Below are 11432 nucleotides of genomic sequence, written 5' to 3'. Positions count from 1 at the left end.
AAAGAGATGATTATCAGTGTCAGGTGCTTCAGAGGTCAAGTAGAATGAGAATTAGGAAGAAGTCACTGTGTAAACAATTAGGAGGTCACTTGCTTCCTTTGTGGCTATGATGGATTGAAGAATAAATGGAAGACAGTGAGTAATGATTACTCTTTGAGTTGTGAAGGAGAGCTGGTAGGAGAGAAACTCATCTTTATTGAAAATATGAGATGTCGGGACCAGCAGTTAGCGTAATGGCTATGTTGCTGGACTCCCATGTAGTCGACTGCAGTTCGCATCCCGAACCCGGTGGCTTAAAACTCATGCTGGGCGTGTGTGCGTGCGTGCCCAAGATCCGGAGAGGAGAATGGAGGAGAAGGGATTGTGGCGTGGCCATCCCCCCTGGGGGGGTGATTTCTTGTTTTCTGTCTCTCTTTCTATGTCTATCTGGCGAGCGCACGCACTCTATGGCAAAAACCTCTCAAAAAAAAAAAAAAAAAAAGAAGAAAATATGAGATGTCAGGGACCATGAAGATGCTTTATTGATCACAACAGATTTGTGGTTTGGGTAGGGAGACTGTAGCCAAGGATTAGAACAAGGTCTATCTAGTTCTAAAACTTTACTGGCACATTTGTGCTTTTCTTTTTAGTAATGGTGAAACAGTTTTATAGGTTGAGGAGAAGGTTTACTTAGGTGTTGGATGTTTCATTCTTTGACACTGAAAAGATAGAGGTCAAGCTGGATAATAGAAGAGAAAGAAGGCAAGAGTTTGATGGTCTTATTTCTCCCTTTTTCTAGGGTGGGAGAGCAGAGGGTATGCGAGGGAGGGAGAGAGAGAGAGAGAGAGAGAGAGAGGTCTCCCCCACGGGACTTGGTCACTCTCAACCCTTATTTTCTCCATTTCTCTATCCTGTCAGAATCTTGGACGTAGTACACATGCCCAGTGTGTTTTTCTTTTTCCTTTTAAAAAATTTAAATAATTATTTATTTAATTGTGTTTATTCATTCTATTTATTTATTTATTTTTAATTTAACCAGAGAGAGGGAAAGTGAGAAAGCAAGCCACCAGGTCCAGGACTTGAAGTGTGGTTGGCCATGTGGGAATGTCCAGTACCTTAACCACCATGCTGCCTGCTGGTCCCGCCCAGTGTGTTTTTCAAACCTATGATCTGGATTTGAACCATGGAGCCTTATGGCATCTGGTTTTCTTAACTGCTGAGCTATAGGGATGAATCACCTTAGTTTCTTGATGTAAACAGTTATCTGTGGAGAAGTCAGTTATCTCTGAAGACTGAATGAACTATGTAGAATTTCTGACCTACGTATTATGACCATGAAAATCTTCAATGGAAAATGAAAGAGATGAATAGATTAAGGATTAAAAAAAAAAAAAAAGGCCAGCAGGTGGCATTCAGACTTCCAATTCCATGTGGCTTTTTGCATGGTTCAAGTCCCAGACCCAGCAGCCTGAAAATGATGCCAGTAGGTGGGTACATGCCCAAAATCCTGAGAGGAGAACGGAGAAGAGACTGTGGCATGGCCATTCCCTCAAGGGGAGTGATTTCTCTCTCTGGTGAGCACATTTACCTTATAACAGAAACTAAAAACCAACCAACCAACCAGCAAACCAAATAAATAAATGAAAGGCCTTACAATAGGGTGTTATAAGAGCTGGATCCCACTTGGCTAACCACGGTTTGTGTCCTGCCCCTGTGGCTTGGAGAACATACCAGGCATGTATGTGTTCATGACCAAAATCCTGATAGGAGAGATGAATGGAAGAAAAAGGATTGTGGTGTGACCATGCTTTATGGGGGGGGGTGCTTTCTCTTCCTCTCTCTAGCAAGTACATGTACCTACTTGCCCCCCCCCCCAAAAAAAAGGGAGGGGGAGTGGGTCCAGCAGGTGGCATGGTGGTTAAGGTGCTGAACTTTCACATGGCTGACTATGGTTTGAGTCCTGGACCCAACAGCTTGAAAAATCTTTTTTTTCTAAGTGGTTTTTTTTTTTTTTTTTTAATTTGGATTTTTATTTATTTATTCATGTGTTTATTTCAGTTTGACCAGAGAGGGACAGAGAGGGAGAGAGAGAGAGAGACAGAGCAAGCTGCCCGGTCCAGGACTTGAACCACGGTCAGCCATGTGCGAATCCAGCACCCTTAACCACCACACCACTCACTGGCTCCCAGCTTGAAAAATCTTGCTGGATATGTGTGTGTGCGTGCTCAAAAATCCCTAGAGGAGCATGATGGAGAAGGGATTGTGATGTGTCCACTCCCTGGTGGATGATTTCTCTTTTTCCTTCTCTCTTTCTTTCTCTAGCAAGTGTATGTACCCTATGGCAAAACCCGAATGGGAAAAAAAAAAAAAAAAAAAAAAAAAAAAAAAAAAAAAAAAAAAAAAAGGAAGGGCAGAGCCCCTGTAGCATAGTGGTTCTGTGTTGTGCAGAGGGACCACATTGCCAACCAGGATTTGAGTCCTGCCCCATTGGCTTGAGAAAGTCATGGCTAAGATCCTGATAGGATAGTGATATAGGGAAAACAACTATGGTGTGACCAGGCCCCATCATTGAGGTACTTTCTTTCCCTTTCTTGGTCTGTCTCTTTGTCTCTCTGTCTCTCTTTCATGAACGGGGGAAAAAAAGGTTGCTAACCGTATTGGAGGCTCGGTTAGTTAGAAATATATTTGTTATGGGTTCTAGTAGCATGAATTTTATACATTTACCAATAGCTTAGGAATAGGAGTGGAAAAAGATATATGGTTATGTTGATCCAGAATTGAAATTTGCAGAAGAGAAAGATAAATGGGAACAACTTTACATGCTAGTGATAATGTGGAGATATGATTGACTCTGAAGATCCAAGTGGGGTTTTCTAAGTAAACCTGCAGGGAGGCTTATGTACTTATATACTGAATAGCAGACAATAAAAAATGTGGTCAAAGATCAAATTTTGTAGAAGTACATAATTTGTCAGCCCTTAATCACCACACCAACTGCTGGTCCCCTTATATTCTTAATGTCACATGCTACATTTTGTTATGTAAAATGAATCTTGGGTTGGACTTTGAAAACTATGATAGTGACTTTTATAGGAATTTCACCTAGGTCAAGCCCAATTATTACATTGTATTATGTGGGTATGTTATTGACCAGCAATGGGTATTATACTGTTTTCCAAGTCATCATATAGAGATAACTTCAGTGTGGTTTCTCTAGTATTATTTTCGCTGAACACTCAGAAAGATGGTTGTTTCAGAGAAAAGCCAATGTGTGATCATTAAAAAATCTTCCAAATTCCTGAACGCTTCAGAATGACAGTATGATAAAAATAAAAAACACTAGAAGTCCTAATTTTAATTTTAATTTAGAGATTTTTGGTATAGGGCGCATGTACTCACCAGAGAGACAAAGAGACAGAAAGTGAGAAATCACCCCTCAGGGGAGATAGCCATTGCCATAATCCCTTCTTCATTCTCCTTGGATTTGGGGCATAAATGCACATGCGCCCAGCATAAGTTTTTTTTTTTTTTTAAAGACTTATTTATTTATTCGTTCATTTTAAATTTTAAAATAATTATTTATTTTATTTATTATTATTTTTAATTTGACCAGAGAGATACAGTGAAGGGGGGGGAATGTGAGAAAGCAAGTCACCCAGGTCCAGGACTCAAACCATGGTGAACCATGTGGGAGTCTAGCACCTTCACCACCATGCCACCTGCTGGCCCCTCATTCATTTTAATTTGAACAGAGAGAGAGAGACAGAGAGAAAGGAAAGTGAGAAAGCCAGCTACCAGGTCCAGGACTTGAACCGTGGTCAGCCATGTGGGAGTGTCCAGGCAGCTTAACCACCACGCCACCTGCTGGCCCTCCTAATTTTTTTTTTTTAAGATAATTTTTTTTTGTTTTAGGGCATGTGTGTGCTTGCCAGAGAAACAGAAAGCAAGAAGTCACTCCTCCCTCCCCCAGGTGTCATGCCATGCCTCAATCCCTTCTCCAGTCTCCTCTCAGGATTTTGGGCATGTGTACACACATGTGCCCGGTGTGAGTTTCAAGCCTCTGGGTCTGGGACTTGAACTGTGGTCTGTCAAGTGAGAATCCAGCGACATAACCATTATGCCATCTGTTTGTCCCCTGGAAGTTCTAATTTTAATCACCCTGTTAATGTGATTTTAGGCCAATTATTTATTAGAGAATAAAAAGAGGTGAGCTTTTACTTTGTTTTCTTAAAAGATCTAATAATTGAATAGACAATATGTTTAAGTGGTTAGTTAAATACACAAATATATTTACATATAAATATTTACATGTTTATTATATAACTAGTAAAAATCTCACTTCTGTGCCTGTCCTTTAGCCACTCAATTCCATATCCCCCCTGGGCAACACTTTTTTTAAAGATTTTTTTTTTAAGAATTGTTTAATTTAATTTTGCTTACTTATTATTATTGTTTAATTTGACCAGAGACAGAGAGAAAGTGAGAAAGCAAGCTGCAAGGTCTGGGATTCAGACTGCAGTTTGCCATGTGGGAGTTCAGCCCCTTAACTACCACATCGCTTGCAGGCCCAGAATTATTTTATTTATTATTGTGATTATTTTTCAATTTGCTGTAGGGCATGTGTGCTCACTAGAGAGAGAGAGAGAGAAAGTGAGAAAGCAAATTGTCAGGTACAGGACTTGAACTGCAGTCAGCCATGTGGGAGTCCAGTGCCTTAATCAGCACACCACCTGCTAGCCTCCCCAGCAACTTTTAATAATCTCTAAATTCTTTTAGACTTTTTTAAGACAAAGGTTACAAGTATGAATGTAAAAATTTTTTACCCAATTTTTATGCAAAAATTAGCCCATGATTCCCCACTGTTCAGCAATTCTCACTCTCCCATTCTTGCCTTTTTTTTTTCCTTTAAGATTTATTTATTTATTTAATTCCATTTGTTTTTGACTTTTTTTTTAAGAGGTTTTAGCTATAGGGCAGGTGCGCTTGCCAGAGAGACAGAGAGACAGAAAGTGAGAAATCATTCCCCAGGGGTGATGGTCATGCTCCAATCCCTTCTTCTTCATTCTCCTCCTCTTGGGATCGTAGGCACGCACACACATGTGCCTGGTGTGAGTTTAAGCCACCAGATCTGGGACTCGAACCACCATTTTTTAAAATAAGGTAAAAAATATTGGCAAAGTTTAAAAGTAAATAGGGCATTAGAGTGATAAATGTCACTATTTTAAATTTAATTAAATTAAGTATGATACATCTATTAAATGTTTGTCTCTTTTCCTATTATTGAGTCTTCAGAAAAGTCATGATGCATTTTGCACACACACACAAAAATAACATAGAAAAATACATCAAGACTTTTATGATGACTCAATATGTTAGATGTTCTACCTTTATTTTATCCATTTTTTCACTTATGTTTTATAGATTGTGTTCATAATAATGATTTAGAATAGTTATCAAACCTATATATCTTCAATAGTTTGCCATGTCTTTTTCTGTGATTTTTTAAAATAATTACTTTATTTAACTGTATTTATTTATTTTAATTTGACCAGAGAGGGACAGAGCGAGCAAGAGAGAAAGAGAGAGAGAGAGGGAAAAGTTGAAAGCAAGCTATCAGGTTTAGGACTTGAACTGTGGTCAGCCATGTGGGAATACAACACCTTTAACCACCACACCGCCCACTGGCCCCTCATTCTTGTTTTTTTTTAATTTAATGTATTTTGAGAACTATCCAGATCAGTACATAAAGAGCTTCCTCATTCTTTTTTTGTTTTTATTTTATTTTTTTTTAGGTTTGCTATAGGGTGTGCACACTTGTCAGAGGAAGACAGAGAAAGAGAGTGAGAGGGAGAAAAAGACAAGTGAGAAATCTCCCTTCCCCCTGGGGGAATGGCCTCCCTTCCTCCTGGGGGAATGGCCGTGCCACATTCTCTTCTCCTCCATTCTCCTTTCAGGATTTTGTGCATGCATGCATAAGAGCCCAGCATGTTTTTCAAGCTGTGAGGTCCTGGGCTTGAACTACACATGATCCAGATGCTTTAAACTCCATATTACCTGTTAGCCCAAGAGAACTTTTTTATTCTTATTTTTTTAAGTTAATTAAAATTTTTCTTTTTTTTTTTTTTGAGAGGTTTTCACTATAGGGTGCGTGTGCTCGCCAGACAGACAGAGAGAGACATAGAGACAGAAAGCGAGAAATCACCCCCCAGGGGGGATGGTCATGCCGCAATCCCTTCTCCTCCATTCTCCTCTCGGTATCTTGGGCATGCATGCACACGCGCCTGGCGTGAGTTCTAAGCCACCGGGTCTGCGGTCGACTACGTGGGAGTCCAGTGACATAGCCATTATGCTAACTACTGGTTCCCAAAATTTTCTTTTCTTTATTCGTATTTTAAAATATTTATTTTAAAATTTGACCAGAGAGAAACAGAGAGAGAGAAGGAAAGGGAGAAAGCAAGCTGCCAGGTCTGGGACTCAAACCATGGTTGGCCATGTGGGAGTCTAGCACCTTAAACACCATGCCACCAGCAAGCCCCAGTATATTTTTTCTTTATTCATAATGAAGATTGTGTGCAGATATGTGAGAGAGAAAGAGAGAGAGAGATGACCACCCACTATAGGATCTGGCCATTCTGTGATTACTGTTTCCAGGCCTTTAGCCTGTCAGATGTCACCGACATTTATGTCTGGCATGTTTCAGGTGGAGCAGGCCAGGGATTTGAACTGTAGTTGTCATGTGGGACTTAGCTTCTCTTGAGCAGCATATTACCACTGTGCCATAAAGCTGACCTCCTCCTTAAAAAGAAAAAAAAACCAACAAAAACAAAACCAAACAAAAAACCACCTATAGAGTATTTTATAGTTGGATGGATGTATTGTAATTTATTTAACTACTTAGAAACTTACTTTTCTAGAAGGCATGTATGCTCCCCAGATACAGAGAGAGACAGAGAGGGAAAGTGAGAAATCACCTCCCAGAAGGGATGGCGACAATTCCTTCTCGTCCGTTCTTCTCTCAGGATTTTGGGCACCCACTCACACATGCATAGTGTGATTTTTTTTTTTTTTTTGGAGAAGTTTTTGCCATAGAGCGCATGCGCTCACCAGACAGAGAGAGACAGAAAGCGAGCAATCATCCCCCCAGAAGGGATGGTCACACCGCAATCCCTTCTCTTCCATTCTCCTCTCGGGATCTTGGGCACGCAAGCATGCAATGTGCCCGGCGTGGGTTTAAGCCACTGGGTCCGGGACGCGAACCACGGTCGACTACGTGGGAGTCCAGTGATATAGCCATTATGCTAACTGCTGGTCCTGCCCACTGTGATTTTTCAAGCCACCAGTTCCAGGACTCAGATTGTGAAGTCAGCCATGTGAGATCCAGCACCTTAACCTCTACGCCACCTGCTGGGTTGTTTTTAGTATTTTGACATTATAAGCAATGCTATAATAAAGACCCTTTGAACATGTCATTTTGCCTTTCTTAGAGGTTGTTCCAATACATATAGCCCATGTATTCATTATCATCTATCATTGGCTGAATGATAGCTAATACTTACACATTGCTTACTATATGCCTGTATTGTCCTAAGGTGCTTTATTATATACATTACCTCATTTAATTTTTTTTTTTTGAGAGATTTTCACTGTAGGGCGCGTGCGCTCTCCAGACAGACAGAGAGAGACATAGAGACAGAAAGCGAGAAAATCACCCCCCAGGGGGGATGGTCACGCCGCAATCCCTTCTCCTCCATTCTCTTCTCGGGATCTTGGGCACGCACGCACACGCGCCCGGCGTGAGTTTTAAGCCACTGGGTCCGGGACACGAACCACGGTCGACTACGTGGGAGTCCAGCGACATAGCCATTACGCTAACTGCTGGTTCCCCCTCATTTAATTTTAATATTTCTTTTACGTGGGTACTAGTATTATCTCCTTTTTTCAGATGAATACATTGAGGAATAGAAAATTGAAGTGATGGGACCAGCAGTTGGCATAGTGGATGAGATGCTGGACTCCCATATGGTTGACTAGGGTTCAAGTCCCAGACCTGGAGGCGTACTTTCTGACTTTCCCCCTCTCTCTCTAGTGAATTAAAAAATAACAATAAATATGAGGCCAGTAGGTGGTATAGTGGTTAAAGGCACTGGACTCCCACATGGCTGACCATGGTTCGAGTCCCGGACCTGGTAGCTTGCCATCTCACTTTCTCTCTCTCTCACACTCTGTCTCTGATCAAATTAAAATAAAGAAAGAAAGAAAGAAAGAAAGAAAGAAAGTTAAAATAATTATTTAAAAATAAATAAATTTTGAAAATAATTCTTGAAAAAAAATTGAAGTGAATTGCCCAAATTACACTGCTACTAAGTGGCAGAAATTCAGACTAAGCACTCTGGCTCCAGGATCAATGTTATTAGTATTATGTCTTGCTGTTATCAAATATATGGATTTTTGCCAATCTGATAGAGAACAAAAATACCCTAGTATAATTTTAATTAAAAAAATTATGCTAAGGTTAAACACCTTTCTATATGTTTGAGTCACTCATATTTTCTTTGTGTAACCTTATCTGTTTAAAATCCTTTACCGGGGCCGACAGGTGGCATGGTTTTTAAGGGCGCTAACCTCATGGCCAATGACATTCAAGTCCTGGACCTGGTGACTTGCTTTCTGGCTTTCTCTCTCTCACTCTGTACCTCTCTGATCAAATTGAAATAAATATTTTAAAAAACTAAAAAAAATCCTTTACCTATTTTTGTCTGTCTTTCCTGTTAATTTGTAGGACTATCTCTCCTTATATTAAAAAATAAATGTTTTCTGAAGGCAGCCAGTGGTGTGGGGGTTAAGGTGTCTGGATTCCACATAGCTAACTGTGTGGTTTGAGTCCTAGATCCAGAAGCTTGAAAAGCACTCCAGGCTCATGTGCATGTGTGCTCAAAATCCCAAGAGGAGAATGGAGCAGAAGGGATTGTAGCATGGCCATCACCCCCAGAGAATGATTTCTCACTTTTCCCTCCTCTCTGTCACTGTCTCTCTCTGTTCAGTGTGCATGACCTAGCAAAACTAAGAAACTGAAAAAACAAAAGAATGTTTTTTGTGTAATGTATTTTGCAATTAGTCTTCCCATTTTGATATTTGTCTTCTGACTTCCTTTATTTTAATTCCATGTAGAAGTTCTGTATTTCCATATAGACATACTTCTCAATCTTTCTTTTTTTAATGGCTTTTGAATTTTGAGTCACAGTTAGAAAAGCCTTCCACATAACAATCCTTAGTTTTTTAATCTATCCAATTGGGAAGAGAAAATAGAATTATTGTGAAGGTCAAAGTGCTTCGTGAACTGTAAACTGTAAATCATTATACTGGCTTTCTCTCTCTCACTCTGTACCTCTCTGATCAAATTGAAATAAATATTTTAAAAAACTAAAAAAAATCCTTTACCTATTTTTGTCTGTCTTTCCTGTTAATTTGTAGGACTATCTCTCCTTATATTAAAAAATAAATGTTTTCTGAAGGCAGCCAGTGGTGTGGGGGTTAAGGTGTCTGGATTCCACATAGCTAACTGTGTGGTTTGAGTCCTAGATCCAGAAGCTTGAAAAGCACTCCAGGCTCATGTGCATGTGTGCTCAAAATCCCAAGAGGAGAATGGAGCAGAAGGGATTGTAGCATGGCCATCACCCCCAGAGAATGATTTCTCACTTTTCCCTCCTCTCTGTCACTGTCTCTCTCTGTTCAGTGTGCATGACCTAGCAAAACTAAGAAACTGAAAAAACAAAAGAATGTTTTTTGTGTAATGTATTTTGCAATTAGTCTTCCCATTTTGATATTTGTCTTCTGACTTCCTTTATTTTAATTCCATGTAGAAGTTCTGTATTTCCATATAGACATACTTCTCAATCTTTCTTTTTTTAATGGCTTTTGAATTTTGAGTCACAGTTAGAAAAGCCTTCCACATAACAATCCTTAGTTTTTTAATCTATCCAATTGGGAAGAGAAAATAGAATTATTGTGAAGGTCAAAGTGCTTCGTGAACTGTAAACTGTAAATCATTATACAGATGAAATATGGTGTTATTTATTCATTTGTCTTCTGAGCAAGTTGTATGGAGACTGTCATTTCACCTCCTGCATTAAATACAATACATTAATATAATTTTCTTTCTGCAGTGTGGAGAACTAGGGTGATAGTGACCTTATGGTATTTTCTTGGGGTAATTTGCATGGTATCTTTTTGCATGGTATTTTTTCCACAATGATTTCTCTGTAGAAATTCTGAAATTTTTTTGCATACTTGTTGTTCCTTGTATTAGCTATAATCATCATTTGAACAAAAGTGCTCAGAAATTGTTTTGCTCTCCTTAACTTGTACTCACAAATTTGCACACTATATATTCTGGGCATTGTGTTCTTACTGATTGATAGAAATATGGAATTCTACAGGACCCAAAAAATATTTTGGGGATTATAACAGTAATACATATTAATTAAGAAAAAAATTGGAGGGGTCAGCAGGTGACATGGTGGTTAAGGCACTAGACTTCCATATGGTAGACCACAGGTTATTATTATTTTTTTTTGGAGAGGTTTTTTGCTATAGGGTGCGCGCGCTCACCAGACAGAGAGATAGAAAGCAAGAAATCACCCCCCAGGGGGGATGGCCACGCCGCAATCCCTTCTCCTCCATTCTCCTCTTGGGATCTTGGGCACGCACACACACGTGCCTGGCATGAGTTTAAGCCACCAGGTCCGGGACTCGAACCGCGGTCAACTAAATGGGAGTCCAGTGACATAGCCATTACGCTAACTGCTGGTCCTGGTAGACCACAGTTTGAGCCCTGGACTTGGTTACCTGAAACTCATGCCAGGTGCATGTGTGTGTATGTGTGCCCAAAATTCTGAGAAGAGAATGGAGGAGAAGGGATTGTGGCATGGCCCTCCCACCTTGAGGGTGATATCTCACTTTCCTTCTCTTTGTCTTTTTCTCTCTTTCCAGTGAATACATGTGCCTTATATAAAATAATCTTTTAAAAAATGGAAAGAAAAAATGGAAAATAGAGAGTTATTATTTTTTCCCCAGAATTTAAAAAATGTTTAATGTAGTTCAGTGTCTAGTTTATTTTAGCTCCTTCACCACCAAACCGGGGGGCAGAGACTGCTTCAGTTTCTCTGCCTTCCCTTTGTCTGCGATGACCAAGGTGTAAAGGTGTCTGTTGCATAAAACTTTAAACTTCATGTTATTTTTATTTTTCTTGATCTTGACAGATTTGGCATCCTTTCTCCGGGTTGTTAGCAGAAAGTCTTTGATTTCCTCGATTTCCCAAGGCATGGAGGGAAGCATGGGGAAAGGGTACAGACCAGCAACGCCTAAAAGACACTCAGAGCCAGCATCCTGGAAAATAGAGAATTAAAGATATATATATTTTTTCATTTTAGGTTTTTGCCGTAGGGTGTATGCAC

The 11432-nt window shown here is 39.8% G+C and overlaps 1 protein-coding gene and 1 pseudogene across 3 annotated transcripts in view; one reads left to right on the top strand and one right to left on the bottom strand.

Moving 5' to 3' along the window:
- TESK2 (testis associated actin remodelling kinase 2) overlaps positions 1-11432 on the top strand; it is a 168216-nt gene that overhangs the window by 1703 nt on the left and 155081 nt on the right. The gene's annotated exons all lie outside the window — the stretch shown is intronic.
- LOC102470175 (60S ribosomal protein L38 pseudogene) lies at positions 11089-11325 on the bottom strand (annotated as a pseudogene).

This window comes from Tupaia chinensis, unplaced genomic scaffold (assembly GCF_000334495.1).
Source record: "Tupaia chinensis unplaced genomic scaffold, TupChi_1.0 Scaffold000387_1, whole genome shotgun sequence".
Classification (NCBI taxonomy): domain Eukaryota; kingdom Metazoa; phylum Chordata; class Mammalia; order Scandentia; family Tupaiidae; genus Tupaia; species Tupaia belangeri.
Note: the sequence above shows the minus strand (reverse complement) of the source record. Positions and strands in the feature narration are given on the sequence as shown.